This window comes from Ambystoma mexicanum, chromosome 12 (assembly GCF_040938575.1).
Source record: "Ambystoma mexicanum isolate Mex_15411 chromosome 12, UKY_AmexF1_1, whole genome shotgun sequence".
In the NCBI taxonomy this organism is placed as follows: Eukaryota; Metazoa; Chordata; class Amphibia; order Caudata; family Ambystomatidae; genus Ambystoma; species Ambystoma mexicanum.
In genome coordinates, this window is record NC_090936.1 from 615324788 (window position 1) to 615342516 (window position 17729).

The 17729-nt window shown below is 43.3% G+C and overlaps 1 long non-coding RNA gene across 1 annotated transcript in view; it reads left to right on the forward strand.

The window, feature by feature from the left end:
- LOC138513030 (uncharacterized) overlaps positions 1–17729 on the forward strand; it is an 86555-nt gene that overhangs the window by 20263 nt on the left and 48563 nt on the right. Inside the window, exon 2 of the long non-coding RNA XR_011281660.1 lies at positions 14850–15049. This is a non-coding gene — a long non-coding RNA (uncharacterized lncRNA). The remainder of the gene's footprint in view (positions 1–14849; positions 15050–17729) is intronic.

The following is a 17729-nucleotide window of genomic DNA, read 5'->3' on the forward strand; positions in this document are numbered from 1 at the left end:
TCACAGAGAAAATTGAGAAGATCACGGCTAGTATTGCCAACATTATGGTGGGGGCCTCAAAATCTGTTAGTGCCAATCTGACATCTCAGGTGCCCCCGGTTCCTGGCGCCTATTGACTACTTTCAGCCTACCGAGTGCTATGAGATCGTTCAGATTGCTACCCTTCTCAAATCCGCATCTCCACATGATGATATCCCTCCATCCTCTGCTTCAAATGTCCACCCTGTTTTGCTCTTGCTTATGTTTCAAAAATTGTTGAACAGATTATTTACTCTCTGATTTCCACTTTTGTCTCTCATAACTCTATTCTTTCTTTTTTTCAGTCTGGCTTTCATCCTGGCTATTCCACTGAGACTGCTCTCCTTTCTGTTCTGGACTCCTTACACTCTGCACGTCATTCTAAGCACTCGTCTCTTCTCATTCTTCTGGATCTTTCTGCAGGTTTTGACACCGTTTATCATTCGCTTCTATTGTATGCCCTCTCTTCTTTTGTTTTTTCTGGTTCTATTCTTTCTTGGTTCGAGTCATACCTGTACCAGAGGACTTTCTCAGTCTCTTGGGCCGGGGCTTCTTCCAACACATTTCCGCTAACTTATGGTGTTCCAAAAGACTCTGTCCTTGGTTCTTTCCTCTTTTTTCTCTATACCTCCTCACTTGCTTGCATTATTTCTTCTTTTGGGCTATTCCGCCATTTCTATGCTGATGACACTCAACTCTTTCTATCCTTCCCACACTTCACTGATGATATTCACAATAAGCTTAGCGCCTGTCTCCTTGCTATTAAATCTTGGATGACGGAGCAATTCTTGGAACTGGATGCTACCAAGACTGAGGTTATTTTCTTTCCATCCACCACTATTCCACCTCCTCTTCCCATCCCCTTTCACATCATTTCCCCCAGCTCAGTTACCTACCTCCTCTGCGGCCCGTAATCTGGGTCTTTATCTAGACTCACATCTCCCTATCCACGTTTTCCTGTTGTTTTCACTTGCATAACATTCAGAAAGCCTGTCCTTTTATGACCTTTAATGGGTGTCCAGTCAACTGGTCGACAACAAACTGGTCGACTGCAATTTGGTCGACACCATTTGGTCGAATGCCAAATGGTCGAATTTTTTTTTTTTTTATATATGTGTTTTGTGGGTTTTCGTGTGGGGAAAAAAAAAAAAAAGAAAAAAAGGGGGTTGGGGGGGGGGGGGACCCCCCCAAAAAAAACAAAACGTGGGTAAAAAAAAAAAAAAAAAAAATTCGACCATTTGGCATTCGACCAAATGGTGTCGACCAATTGTCCTGTCGACCAAATGTTTTCGACCATTTGACTGGTAACCCCTTTAATGCCACTCAACTTCTGGTATTTGCCTCAATCTTTTCCCGGCTGTTCTACTGTTCTTCTACCCTCTTTGGACTTCCCTTATCTCATCTAACCCCTCTGAAATCTGTATTCAATGCATCTATTTGTGTCCTATTTCTCATTGCTCCTTGTGACTCCATTTCTTCCTCTCTGGTTGATCTGGAATGGCTTTCTTTCCATTATCATCTTAAATGTAACTTTCTGTGCTTAGTTTTTAAATCTCTTCTTGGTCTCGCACCTCCATATCTCTCTTCTCTTGTTTCACTGTACATTCCTTCTCGTTCACTCAGCTCCCTTTCCCATTCGCTTCTTGTCGTTCCTCGTCCCTCCTGTGCTCAGTCTTGTTTTTGCTCATTTTCTCTTCTTGTCCCTCTACACTGGAATGCTCTCCCTCTTTCTCTTTGTTCTATTTACTTTACTTTAAAAATGTACAACACGCTCCTCAGAACCCGAAAGGCATATGAGCATGACAAGGACTAACAAACAAACATAGAAACATGGAACTCAGTTTATGGGAAACTGGGGGGCATGGTTATCATGGAGGCAGCTAGCAGGTTAGTTGAAAAGATTATGTTTTTAAGATAGATGGCTTTTATATTTCTCTCTATTCTACTTTCCGCGTCTCTTTGAGATCTTATCTTTTTTCCGGTTAACAAGGTTACTGCAATACAGATTTCCTCTGTGTTTTCTATTTTGAGCTGCATTTTATTGTACCGTCCTGTTCTTATGTGCAGTGGTTTGGTGTAAAGCGCTATATAAAAATCAAATAAATACGAATACAGAGATACAAAATACACTTGTTTAAATCTACAATTACAATTCTGAGTGACTTAATAGTGGAGGTAACAAACTCTTCACTGGCCTTTGGACAGGTTTCGACTATCTTGAAAAAGCACTGGTGATCCTGCGGCTGAAAAAGCCATATTTACATGCAGCTATATTTTCCAATTATAAGCCGATTTCCCTGCTTCTTTTCCTTATGAAAGTTTTAGAAGCAGTCATTACCCCTCACCTTTGATCCTTTTTGAAGGAGCACAGTATTTCTGACCCTTGTCAGATGGATTTTCAGACTAATGGGGATCAAGTCTATCCTTCTGTTAGTTCTTGATGTTCTAACAATGATCAAAGATAAACACAGTACGGCAGGCTTCATTTTATTGGACCTGTCGGCCGCCTTTGATACTGTTGATCAAGTCCTTCTTTTATCAAGTTTGCAGAACACTGGCATTTCTGGGCTGGTTCTGGAATGTTTCTGGCATTTCTGACTTCCCATTCGCAACTGGTGCCTCTTACTTCGTTCAGGTCTTCCCCTAAAATGGTGACATGTAGTGTTCTGTTTTTTTTATCCCTTCCTTTTCAATATATACATCCAGCCATTGGCAGCTCTCATTTGCTCATTTGGGTTTAGATTTTACTCTTACACAGATGGTACCCAAATTCTGATCTAGATCATGCAGGGACTGCTGCCCAGCGGAGATCCTGTTCATCAGCGATTACCTGGCTCAAACTTAATGGCGAGAAGACTGAGTTCCTTATTATTGATGCGACGATTGCATCAGAGAGCTGGACCTCTGACTTCTGGCCATTGACATTGGGGCCCCGTTGTGCTCCATTCGAGGTGGTTAAGAACATTTGCGCAAAAATCTCAGTTTCTCTGAGGATGGCGCAGGTAGTTGCAGCTTGTTTAAATGGTAGCTTGGACTACTGCAATGCAACCTTCCTGTCACAACTAATATGTTTACTGCATTGTTTGCAGGTTCTGCAAAATGCAGCAGTCTGCCTGGTTGAAGGTACCCCTTTTGTACAGCATGTTTCCAATGCTCAACGGGAACTTTACTGGTTGCCTGTGCAAGCCCAAATCCATTTCAACGTCCTGTGTATCATTCATCGGGCTCTCAATGAGCAGGGCTGGTTAACCCTACAGGATAAAATTCTATTATACTTTCCAGGCCTTGCACTCTTTTCGGCAGGGGTGGTACTTCTGAAAATATCTGACTATCCTCGGGAAAGGGTAGGTGACCGGGTGTTTTCCATCTCGGGCCCTAAATTATGGAATACACTACCAGTAGGGCTCTGCCACTTGCAAGATTTTGGTCTCTTTAAACAGAGTTTGAAGACCCATCTGCTTGCTTAAGCTGTGTGTTCTCTCTTTCCACACTTCTGGACAGCGCCATGATGCCTTTGGTGAAAGTGTGCTTTATAAATGCATTGATTGGTTGATTGATACCCTCAGCTTGGCAGGTCGGAGCAGACCCGCTTTGACCCCACAGTCCAAAAAACCTTTCTTTACTACATTCAGGGTCCTTCTTTACTCCTGTGAACCTGCAATACCAAAGGTTTCTTAGGTGCAAGATCCTGTCTCTGGCACCGGAGTCAAGCCGTATCAAAAGCGTGGGACCAACCACTGATGCCGGTGTTGCTTTGGATATAGATGTTATCAGCCTGTAGCATTTGTCTGTATAGATTGGGTCTTCTTCAAGGTCAAGCAATTTAGGGAGTCGGGTGGTGACAAAGTCTATAGGGCCATCGCACTCCTCTCCTGCTGGGAGACCAATAATTTGTAGCTGTGTGGCCTGCATTGCATTTTCAAGAAATTCAAGTCTGTCCTCCGATATTTTGCTATCCCTTACCACCGACTTCACGGCTGATTTTCTGCACGAGGGGTAGTGTTTGCAAGCACTGTTGATCCAGCTCACTGATCTTTTTTTCCAGTGTGGATGTTCTCATTTCTACCTGAGCCACCCTCTCCATCAGCTTGTCAAACTTGCCTTCCAACCGTGACATTGACTGGTCTTTCTGACATAACACCGCCATGACACGGTCCTGAGGTGTGGGATTTTCCAGACTAAACTGTCGGCTAGAGTGTGCAAAATAATCAGCATCTTCTACAATGTTTTATTTTTTACTTTCCTGACGCCATATGTCTTTATCTCTTATTTAAAAGCAGGTCCGCAAATATGTTTCACAATAAGGTCAGTCCCCCACCTGTCTGCCTCGAGCCTCAGTGATTGTAAGGTGCCAAATATGACAATATGCTCCAACCAACACCTAGTCATAGTGCTCAACAGTGCACTGAATCAACCATCATGCACAAGCTCTTCGATGGGCAACACGCCATTTATTAACCACTATTCACTGTCATTGTCGAGATATGGGCTCTGATCCACTCCACGCTACACTCCACTCTGGTGCTGCTGTTCCCTCCGCATGTACGGGAGCATTCCTTGCTCACATGCATTGTTCATAACTCACAGCAGCGGCCTGCCATGGTTGGCTTGACCCAGGCTCCCTTTTCCCCAGCTGGGCTACGCAGCTCCAATCCAGAGGAGCAGTGAGTGAGCCATATTCCGAGGGTCCCGAGTCCCAACCCTCACCATGAGTCAACAGGGGTTCACCCACAGTGGAGCGTCACAATGGTTGGACTGACGCACCCCTCCCAACTCACCCGGCACACACCCAACCTGCACCCTCGCTGCTTCTGCCACACTGCCCTGCAAGCACTCATGGCCCTCTAGGCCCTCTAGGCCACTTCTTATATCTCAGCTCCGGGGAGGCAAAACGGTCTGTCATTCCAGCCGCCGCCGTGACACAGCATGTAGCTCAGTGTCCAGAGTGACCTTCACAACTACCCCGATGCAGTACAACAGCCCCTCACCATGCAGGGCCTAAGCTCGCAATGCAGAGCTTCACCTTAGAGTTGCCATCTTTAACAGGCTCACGAGCGACCCCCATGGGGAGCATTTTTAATAGTTAATTTACATGGTGTTCAAGTATAAAAGCACTTTGAAGTTACAAGTTTAAAAGCTACTTATATAGGGAAAGGGCCAGCTTTGCCATAAGCATGCCAGGTGGCAGGATTAAAGTGGCAAAGTGGGAAAGTGACCAGAAGAATGGAAATAGTAGAAAAAGGAAACCAGAGGCCAGGTTAGGGCACTGTTTGCCAAAAAGACCATATTGAGTTATATTTAAGGAAACCAAGAGGTATGTGAGAGGTGGCCCGCAGCCTTGTGGGTACGTTGTTAATATTCTTGTAGGGGGTACCAGAACCCCACACCCCCAAACTGGATACAGATAGCATGATAGGCTGATCAATGGTTCCAGTATTGCAAAAATCAGAATTATAGTGCTTTTTGAAGGAAAAGTGTGCATATAGGGCGACATATATTTTTAGGGGCAGAATGACTTGGGAAGTAAAGGGTGTCTCCAGTATCACACGCACACCATACATACATAAAAATATAATTTGAAAACTGGATAGAAAAAGAGTTATGCTCAAAAGTAAATAACACCTCACTGTTTGGTAACCGAACATCTAGGCTGAACAGGCTGATGTTTTTTCTAAGATGGATGCCAAATACAGAATGGCATCTTGGGTGTAGGTGTCAAAAGTCCTTACTCATGCAGATAATGAATTAATTCCTTGGCAGCAGTTCACTGTAGATAAGCATGTCTTCTATGGCATATTTGACATTTCTTGGCAAGAAAAGCAGACATGATTCATAGTAAATCAGATAAGCGAATGGGAAAGCTACCAATTAGACAGCAGAGCTGCTTACTTAGCAACAAATAAGATGAGTTCTTGAGGTTTCCCACAGTGTGAGCTGCCAAGTAAATGTGGTAGGGTCTCGAGAAGTAGATGAGAAGTGGTTCTTGGCAGGAGCTAATGTAATTATGTTTAGCTGAGTTTGAAGCAAGCTTATCAGTTTATGTGTCATTGAACCCATGCTTGCCAGAGTGAGCTAATGGGGGCTTTGTGAGTGACATATAAGCCAACCAATCAAAGACAGGGAGGGCTTATATTCTAGTTAAGAGAACCAATTAGAAATGTATCCTGATTTTGCATGAAGTATTGCATCAGCCTGAAAAGGTCTACATAAGAAAGCTGATTGTAGGAGCTCAGTATGCGGCTTCCAGTGTCTTCTGAACCTGTAATAAAGATGGCTTTGAAGTCTCATCCGGGCGTTCGTTGCTTTGTCATTGTCCAGTCTCCAGTGCCAGAGTCTGCAGATGTCATAAACTGATGAAGAGCAGAGGGTCCCACTTTACATTCTTATGGATAGGGGGTGGTTTAGAAGTTTTATATTTCAGCTCGATGTTTAGGGCAAATATGAATGTAGGTCAAGAAGACAGAGGATGTTGGAATTTGTAATCTCCAGCAAATGCAAACGTGTAACAAATTAACCAACAATGCTGATTTTGTTCTGCTTCTTCCCAACCATATATGTGACAGCTAATTTTGCCATACCTATGTGTGATATATGACACAAGCGCCTACCTGAAAATCTGGATTGTGGTTCTAAAGATTCTGGTCATGCCCTGGTTCAAGGCCTTTAACATCAGTTGCTCTAAAAAAACAAATCATTTTTTCCTATTACCTTGCAACACCCTGGACTGTGGAGTCCCTCAAGGCTCCTCCCTATACAACCTAATATTTAAGTTAAATATGCCCACAGCTGACATTTTGAACAGTTGAACATCAGTACGAAATGTATGGTGACAATGCACAACTTATTTTGGTAACAACTCAATCCCCCGACTGAAATCCCATCAAACTCCCAACCCATTAATAATATCATCCCATATTGATTAAAAGCCACTCAGAGCTAGATGAATCTTAAAAAAGTAGCTCTTAACATTGATAAATCTGAGATTCACTTGCAGAGCTCCTCCAACCCTTGACTCTACCGTTGACCCTGTCTCCTTCGGTAGGCCCCGCAACTGTTCTATAAAATCACACTGCAACCTTGGGTGCAATTTGAAATAAAACTCTTGCTTCAATATAAAATCAACCAATTAGTCCATTCTTGCAGCTGTCATCTCAACCTAGCCTGCCACATCAACCCTTTCCTTCCACCTATCACTGTGCTTCCCTTCCCTCTAATGCTGATTGGGTCTTTTCGTCCGGATTAAGCCCTGCTCGATTTTACATGGACATTGCTACACTCAGTTTATTGATGATCATCAACACTTGCGGAACTTGTTAAGTGCACAGTATCTGCCAATCCAAGGGCTTAATTATTTGGTGGTTGGCAGTAAATTGAATCTGGAAAGATATGTTCCAGACGGATACAAGCTCCTGGCGGTTCCTCAGGTGCTGCTGTTTTCAGGGTAATCCTGCATGTGTTTTTTGACACTATCTCTTGTTTTTGCGAATGTCTCTGGGAGATTCAGGGCCTCAACACCATAGACCAAACTTCAAACAAGTGATTGATGGAAGGTCCTTCCTCGTCTGTAGGGTGACTGCCATCTTACGTGCTCATAGGAACTTGCCACTCCACTTTAGACACACTCTTGTGGCTTCATTCTTCTGTTTGCGTTTTGGCATTGCCTTGCTGTGCTGTTTGCTAAGAAATCGTTTAACCTGTTGCTGTGCGTCTTTGTTGGATTCTGTCATCCTCTGTCACTGCCTACTCGAGGCTTTCCCCGTGGGTTATAGAGTACTGTGTCACCGCTTCTGTGGAATGATCAAGAGGCCAGGCATTACATTAGCGAGAGGAAAGTGAAGTGATAAAAGGACACACTGCACACAGAAACGAGAACAGAGGTTGATGTCTGTTTCATAGCCGCAAATTTAGAAACTTATCTGTTGTGTTGGGTGTCCTGACCCACGTTTAAGCTATCATGCCACAACATTTGGTGCTGTGGGCTTAGAAAATTCAAGATGGCGGAAAACCCACATGTGCGCCGAAATCCAGGAAAGCTGCGCAGTTTGTGCGCCCACCAAAATGGTTGCCTCACTTGCCACCCACCAGTGCGAGAATGAAAGGCCGGGTTGCCATGAGGGAAATGGGTTGCCAAAGGAAAAACAGTAGCGCCGGTTAGCTTCAAAGCGCTTTAAAACCACCATTGGACTACCCGCACAGTAGTCTGAAACCATTGGGAATGGCAATGCTGATTGCCAAATGCAACTTAGAATTGTGGGGAATTAATTTGTTAAATCCCAAAAATGGGTGCAGTACCAGTACTCACCACTATCCAAAAGCCGGCGTTTTAAAACCACCCTGTGTTTCTCTGAAGGCAGGCTCAAAATGCCTATTTTCAAACATTACAATATGTGCAAAATATTCACTGAACACCAGCAGACATTTGGCAGAATGGAGTTTTGTGTGCCTACAAAATCTGGGAAATGAAGAGCCCAGAACAATGCTTATAACAAAACTGGCTGAGCTATGGAGTCAGCAGTTTAAGTTGCACTGGATTTAAAGACACTAAAATCGAAAATGTTTAGATTAAATGAGTGACCTATGTTTGGTGTCACATGCCTTTGTAACTGTTGAAATGTCATAGTTTTGCACTTAGAATCAGCATTCTAGCTGCATGTGTAAAATTGCAAGTTAATTTAAAAAGCAACAAAAAACATGACAGTTAGCTGAAAGTCTGGCTTAAGGAACTTGATTTTGCTTGACAACTACCCCCATCAGGAGTGAAACTTGAGTCACAGCTGTGTTCCCAGGACTATCTGCCTTTTTGCTGGCCACACTAAGAATATACCATCTATCTGATAATTGAATTACCTGTGCTCTGCAGGAGAGTGAACAATGCAACTCCCTTCACCCAGGCAGAGGGTTTATTGAGAGGATCATAAATGGCTTCCTCTTGAACAATGAGCCTTTCAGGACCCAAGCAAATCTTATATTGCAGGGGTCGTAAAAGTGGCTTACTCTTGGCAGAAACTGGGAGGGGGGGAAACTGGAGACAGACGCTGGCTTGGCAGAACTGGATAAACCAGTATTTCTACCTTGTGCTGAGAGGAAACCACACCCCTTTGTAGCCAGAATATTGTTTAGAAAAAGATGAATAACTCATGGTGCGGACATGTGAAAATTTTATAAATGATACCATAATTCTTGTGATTTTTCTGCCCACAGTTTAAGAGGTTTTTAGAACCGGTGGTATGTTCAGGGGGGTGTTAGCGGAAAAGTGGATATTACTCAAAATGTATGCATGTGAAAAAGTCTGAAACTTCATCAGTTAATGTCCATACTCCCTGCGCACATGTATGTAAAGTTGGGTCAATGTCAGAAATTGAAAAATCAGTTAAAAAGTCAATTATGTGCCATTTCTGAATGCAAGCTCTTAGAAACAACAGATTTGGACAGAGACATGGCTAAATTCAGCCACACCATGTATATGTAATTTCAAGCAACTGTGTAACTGTGAAATATGTCTTTTGTTATCAAATATAGAATGTGTGCAATCTGACAGAGGAGTGTCCTATCTGCAAGCCATAAAATGACATCACTCTGACACAACTTAGCTTCGCCAATCAAGTGAGGAATGGAAATTTGACCAATGACAAGTGAGAGGGGCAAGTTTAGTTATGACCAACATACCCACCCACTCTCAAAACACATAAAAGCAGACAGACAGGACAGATAGGGACCTTCAATTCCATTTGCTGCAACGCGCTCTGCCGGACCATACAACATCCAGAGATCCAGACTTCAAATTCATCAACCTCCAGAAAGCCAAACTAGAGGCTTCAATCTATCCAGAACTAAGAGACCAGACCAGAGAGCGAGCAGTTCCAGAGACCAGACGCTGTGCCCAGAGAGAGACCAGAGCCCAGTCTAAAACCCTGACCAGATCCGTGATGAGGCCCATTTAATTCAAGAATATAGTGTGAGTACCCAGCAGAACTGTGTAGAACCAATCTCTTAGTTTAAATTCATCTAATTCAATCTATTTAACCTAAGTAGAACTGCCTGATAGCTCCAAATCTGTCACCTGTCATTCTAGCTGCAAAATCTGTCACTTGTCATTTTGAGCTTTTAAAATCTCAAATCTGAAAAACGACCGTTATTTAATCACTCATATCTCCGCAACCGTTTGTGACTTGCAATAACTTTCATCTGAAAGGTTAGAATCGTGGCTTTCCTACGAACCTAGAACCGCATTCCTACCCCCTATAGTTTTACCGCAATCGCGTAACACGCATCCGCGAATTTTACCGCGATTTGCAAATTTCTCCACATGTAAAATCAGCTGCTGCTTGCCTTCCATTTGCCAGAAAATCGTTTGCCTCATAAAAACTATCCCTGAATCATTGCAAGAGTGAGCCTGAGCTAATATTAACTAGATACCACTCACCCTGAACCTCTGAAAGGGAATTAAAAGCATTTTAGCATATTTTTTAATTCATTGCCAGCACATATCAAAGCAATTTGGGCCTGTGTTTTCAAACTTCTGTAGTCTAAGCTTGCTGGGGTGAACTGAATCACATTTGATTGCATTTCTGAGGACTGTGTGTTTTCCTTCCACTTCATTGCCTTGCATCAAGGGGGGGAGGGGATTGCCAGAGAAAAGTGATTACATTGTTTTGTTGAAATCATATTGAGTATTTCTATACTGCATTTCATTCATTGAATATTGCATCCACCTGAGCTTACATAAAGCATTCTGTACCACCTTCTTCTTTTGTTCCTATTCACCTGTGTGCTATCTTATCCATTTCATGTCAACTCCTTATTGATTATAGAGAAGCGTGTTGGTGCCAGATTCTCCGTTGTTAATCTTTATCATATCAGATTAAGTGTGCTATTCAATTATTAATTTATTGTAAAGTTTGATATATATATCTATTGTTTAAATTATCAAATAAACCTTTTAACTTGCAAAACAGAACTACTTCTTGGCTCAGTGGGGTCAGGAGGGTTCCAAGAGAGGGGTGTTATATAGGGGTAGTCATCCAGAACGCATGAACTGGACATAAAGATATATCAATAAGGGTTTTCATTCAGTATTATAGACTAGGCGTTGACTTAGCTGTAGTGTTGAATTGAATCCTCTTACAGTTGGATAGAGTGTGATGCAACATCTTCTCTAAGGCAAAATATATTTTGGGAAGTTTGTTCATGATCTTTATTTTATTCTGAGATATTCCGGCCATGATTATTGAACCATGCACAAAATGCATTGATTTTGGTCTTGATTAGAGTAATAGTAAAAAAACATTAATTATAAGGTGAACCGATATTTGCAGGATATGGGTCAAATTATTTATAGAATTCAGTTTTTCTTTAGGTTTTGCATTTATATTTGTAATGTGTCTATATCTGTAATTGAATCTATATCTATAATTTTGATAAGCAATTTTTATGGCATAATTGTGAAAAGTGTTTAATAAACTAGAACACAAAATAGGAAAGTATAAAGTTGAAGTAAGGTCAAACCAGGGGTGGCATAACTAAAGACATACCTTGTAAAATTTCTGGTGATTGTACTTTTTGTATTTGTTTCCCAGCATCAACATTCTTCAAGTTTTTTTATATCCCAGAGGTGTGCATTTGTGTCTTGTCTTGCTTATGTTTGACATGCTCACGGAGTCATAGTGACATAACTATTCTACTCAGGAAATGTACCTATTTGGGTATTCCTCTTATAACTAGTGGATGTAAGACCACACTAATGCTGGAGGTTTATTTCAGAGCTGATAAAGTTATTCCTAGAATTAAATGGTTGAATTCTAAATATGGGCGTTTCTCCCTCATTCCAGTCATTAAATATTATAAAGGAAAAGTGATCCCCAAAAATGTTTATGGCTTGGAAATTATCTGCTCCCTTGATGTTGAGGAATTGGGCAAGGTGCAGGGAAAGATTTGGAGAAAAGTGCTGCGTTTGCCCAACTGTAGTCGTGCAGCAGTGATTTGTTTTCCGTTGAGTCTTCTCTCACTCAAAGCTGGAGTGTATTGGAATACATTGGGCCTCATTACGACCCTGGCGCTCCCGGAATGAAGGGGGCCGGTACGGCACCGCCGATTAGGAGCTTCCCATTGCGGGACCCAGATCATACGTCTGGTAAAACCAGACGTCTTTTCCGGGTCCCGCTAGGGGAAGAGGGAGGTAATAACGGGCCATTCGTAATGTGTCTGTTGTTACCTCCCTCCCCATTCCCATTGAGCCCTATGGAGGCTCAAATGGGAATGGGGAATGGTTCCTGCAAGGAGGAATTACCAGGTCCTCCTATGTCAGAATGACCCGGTAAGTCCCCCTTGCAGGAACCCGGTAATGGAGCCCGGTTTGGATGCAGCAGCTACCTCCAAACTCGTAATGAGGCCCATTGCGTTTAAACAGGAAGGTTCTAGTCCCTCCGCCCAACTCTCTCTTTTAAAAGAACTTTGCCCAACATCTGGAGACCAATATGAATGAAATTACCGGTCAATGGATGGCAAAGTTGAATTTAATTTTGACATCATTTGGGAGCACTATCAAATGATTGGTACTGCAACTGAAGAGGGATGGGGAATGCTACCACCTCCTCCTATCAAATCCATGACAAGGAAAAACACCACAATCACCCCTTCTATTTTGGACAGATTCCCAATGGACCCATGATTGATAAGTACATCGAGAGATATCCCCTCAGCCAGCCATACCAACCCAGGGATGTACAGATGTATCCCTGTGTGGAAAGAGCCACAGGCCATGACTAAAGACACCTCCATGGACAGTCTTGACTAATGCACCAAGAAGCCATGTTGCTGACGTTGTTAGAGACACCACGACATAGCATCGTTGGACATGAAGCACATGTGCTATCCACACTTCGGCGCACAAACCTGCACTGGACTACATGAAGAACATGAGCGTACAGTTCTATAGTTAGAGGACAGACACATATACATACTGTCATTGCTTTTATTATTTTGCCATTTGCCAAATGCAGCCACACAGAAACTGCAAGAAGCAAGAGACCCTGAGCAAAGCTTACTGATGCATACATGCGAATCACCTTATAGAAATGCAGGAGCACCTATGGGACCTGACAGGACCAAGTGTGACTAACCTATGGAGAATGTAGTATAGCATGTGCACTGTAGAAACTGTATTACAATGGTTTAGGAAAATGACAGAAGGTCACAGGCCTCCCAGCAAGAGACGAGCTGAGCTGATTCAGGCTGGACAGAGAGCAAGATGTGTGAGACAGGACCTGCATCGAAGGCCACGAAATATGGATGACATTCCAATCCCCAGACAACAAAGACACCAGCTGCAGTAAATGCGAATTAATCCTCATAATTCAGAGCTGCACAGCTCAAATTCATGGTCTCTGAACACGTGGCGCGGCTGAAGTAGGCAATGGACAGTGACCAGCGGTGGGAAAGAGAGCCGGTCTCAGGCTACCAGACTTAAACCGCAACAAATATACCACAATGTGAGTCCTGTGTTGCACTGAGCAGGAGAGCACTCTCATAGACTAAGGTGCTACACACAAGTTACAATGCAGACACAAAGTCGTTCTCATTACCTTGAAGAGGAACACAGAGAGCTGAGAAAACCTTTGCGGATCCCAGGCCTGGGGACATCAGTTCTAGCCAACCACAGCTTAGTATCCTAGCGGTGGGTAGCAATGGGCAGGAACCAATGGTAAGTCCACCATACTGCAACATTGTTATAGTTGGGGACTTGGTGATGGACCAGGCCAGCCACCTGACATGCAAGGGCCATAAGAATACCATCTATAATGTCCACTATAGGTGGTAAAATACTCAGTACCCAATCCTTTGGCCTGATAGGTTTTCTGGAGAAGGGCCCACGTTGTGACGTGGTGCTGACGCCACACTAGAGTAAAACCCGCCTGCGAGCTGAGGACGGGCGTGATGTGCATGGATTTTCCTTGTTCCTGTGCTGATCCCTGTTGGTTTTGTTTGTAATAAACCACAGTTTGAACTTGCCTTTGACTGAGTCCTCTGTGTATCCTGTGGAGGGTGTTGGGCTCTCCAAGTCCACATACTTCCAGTATCACTCTAGCATACCTGGGAGTTCTTCCAAGCACAACCACACACTGTCCAGAAGAGATTGTGGGACTTTGGTTGGCTAAACTCTGTACAGGAATTATCTAGGTATAAATTGCATGATGAGATGAAGCAGGGACACAAAAGGTGGGGTGATCTCCCCTGTATCTTATTAAACACCCCAATGCCAATTTAAGCTGCAGTTTATGAGAGTGCACTTTAACCTTTTACATTCTAAAGTTATTCTCCATATCCGAGACAGCAGGGAACACCCAACACCCTACTGTCGTTAGTGTAACCTCTCTGAGCCTGAGACATTGAAACATCTACTTATCTCAAGTTCGGCTTTGTTACAGATGCACAAGTGTTTTGCTAATCATGCTTATGCGCACTGCGAAACTTTATCAGTCATATTTTCTGTGCAAAATCTACTCCTCTAACATTGGCTCTCTTACATTTGTTCAGGCATACTTACTTTTTAAATTAATCATGGTATACGTTTTAATATTGTAGGTGTTTCAAATGTACTGGTTGGAGTATGTAGGAGATTACATATGTTGTGAGTAGTTGCTTAGTAGAGGATATTCTATGATGGCGTTTTTATGACAAATTTTGCTATGAATATGAATGTTAGATTTGTATTGGAAATTTTAAGTATTATGTGTATTTGTTTTTTTTAGAGAATGCATTTTTTTCATTGTTTTCTGAAAGGTTTATTTGTACCAAACAAACAATAACACACGTATTCTACTTCTTTCTTTCAGCCTCCATCGTTTGCTTTGTTCCCTATCACGAAGGGACCCTTCACCCCCTCTGCGTTTTTGTATCCAAGAAGTGTGGATTGGTAACAATTGTGAACCTATCCTCAAGAATTACCTCACAGCCGTCCAGGAAGCCATCTTCCGGACATTCTGATGCATGGTTTCACCAGGGAAAAGACAGGCACAACAAATCGAAAAGACTGGTAAGATGCTGGGGCCTTGAATTAATTACAAGGGAGGCTGACTGCTGTGGTTTGCTTGTATGTCAGAAAGATGATTGTCTCAGTGCATCACCAAAGGCTCGTGGGCAGCTGAGTACACAAGATGTGGGGCTGGCTCCTGGTGGTCATGCACAAGGTAAAGTGTGCTGATTAATGGGACATGGTGGTTAAGGTGGAGCCAAGGGGCTCCCCCTGGCTGGTGTAGCAGGTGTCATGCAGGAGGAATAAAAAGAAACGTCTTTGTACTTGTGCGTGCATGTATATTTGCTAGCGTGTTAGGCGTTGTTTGTGCACGTGTGTTTGTGTGTGCGCGCGAATGCATGTCTGTGAAGGACCGCAGTGTTTGCTAGGAGAGATTAGCTATGACTGCGATATTTAAATAGCTGGGCCATATTGTAGATATTGCACTGTGATCAGAACAGGCGTGTGTCCTTGCTTCCCAATCAGTGCATTTTAGAGGGTGAGCAGGTTTGGGCACTCAGCCCCCGTCTGGGGGTGGCACCGGGAGAGAGAATGGAGGGTGCTAGGAGCCCTCTATGTCCCCCATGGAATTGAGTCACAGGATGAACCTAGATGTGACATCTTTTTTACCCTTGTTGACCTCATATGGGGTCATGCTGCATATGTGCAACACACCCTAAACAGGGTTACGATTCATAAAATAATAAGCTGCTACTAAGGTAGACAACAAACTATTTTGCCAACTAGACGCATTTTACTTGGGTGCACCGTGAAATGCCCTGGGTGGGGTTTTAATTTGATAGGGACCCATTCAGTAGAACCAACACGAGACAAGGGCACTCTCTTCCTATTCTTGTGCAGCCCCATAGAGCCAATGATGACTGGCATGCGCCATTTATAGCCTCACACCCCAGGTTTCGTATGGCAAGCAAATGCCCTATCTGTCCAGATCAAGGCATGATAATCCATCTACTCCTTCCTGACCTGAAGTCCAATTACTGCATTTTTTTTTATTATTTCGCCTGTTTTGGTTTTTGATTCCCTTTATGTAAGGGGACACCGCACTCCTCCCCCCCAACACCTCCGAAACCCTCGGTTTTCCTCTAACCTCCCCACCAGGGGCGTTGCTAGGGGGGGGCTAAGGGGGCTATAGCCCCTGATCTTTTGGTTGTAGCCCCGGATAGAATCTCAGGAGCTACAGCCAAAAGCCTAGCTAGCCCCCAGTCCCAACAGTTCTGACATCAGCTTAGCCCTGGGTCTTTTCCTGACCTAGCAACTCCCCTGCTCCCCACACATCTTTTCCCAAACCTCTCTTTGGTTTTGATTCCTGTCGTTGTTGTTATCGAATTGCATTTTTAGAAACCTGTGTCCTGAAAGGGCAATAGGTGACATTTCTTAAGGACAATGGCAGCATCCCCTACTCCTAATTGTTGCCATAATATGCCAAATGTAAACGCCCACATTCAGTCCTTACTACCTTATGCCTGTTGCAGCCTCGTATGCCAGGTATAGCGATGATGTGTAAAGTACATATACTCACCTGTCAAAGTGCAGCCTAATTGCCAGAGTGCACCCTCATTGAGCACCACCAGGCAGTGGGTTCATAATATCAAGTGTTATTGCAGCGCTTAGATACCTGCGGGTTTGTAGCTTTTGCGCTTTCCCTTCCCTCTGTCACTTATTATTCACTATTACGCATTTCTCTTAAGAACCATCTCTTGCATTTATGATGTAAACTAGTATAGTTCTCCACTTTAATTTTATTCTACTGTAAGCGTGTTATGTACAGCGCTTTGGAGTAAAGCGCTATATAAATTCCAAATAAAACAAAAAAACAAAATGCAAAATACATAAAAAAAGAAATCCCTCTTTTGTATGGGGTAGTCGGGGCCCGATTCTTAACTTGGCGCAGTAAACGTGCTAAAGAGCACGATACAGTGTGCCAAATCAGGATGCCCAGGCTCCACCGCAAGTGGGCCTGGGCGTACTCGTAGCGCACGGCAGTGCACCTTCAGCATTGCACCTGTTTTTGTCACAACGGGTGCAATCCTGACATCTCAGCAGCATTTTTGTAAAATAACGACATATTCGTTTTTTTACAACAATGCTGCCGAGAACAGTGGTTTTCACCATGCAAATCTATGTTAAGGAATAGCGTTGGATTAAGCTTTGGGTGCAGACATGTCTCTATTAGGATATATTTAAACGTATCCTAATGGAGACATCTCTGCACCCAATGCTTAAAACATATGGCACTCCTAGAGAATAACGGCACTAATATGGTACTGTATATGTGCGTGACTTTAGCGCACAAACAAAACTGGAGGAGTGCCACAAGAATACCAGTCTAAAAAGCCAGGTAAGGAATGTGACGGTTGCTAGGTTGGTTTCCAACCCATCCTGGCGACCAACACATGTATTCCCGAAAGTGGTGCATTCCTACCAACTTTGGAAGAATGCGCCACCTTCAGAATAGGTCTTAAGTACCGAAAAGGTTGTTAACACTTTTAACACCAGTTGAAAATCGGGCCCCATCTGCCAACAATGCCGGCCTCAATACGCATGGCTCTGTAAGAAAAAGGTGGGCAGGGTGTGTTAGTCAGATAGCGGAAAGGCAGATGCAGAAAAGCTGTGGTGTTGTTAGCTGCATGTACTCCTTACCTGTGTGACGTTATGAATTATGCAGGATACAGCATCACAG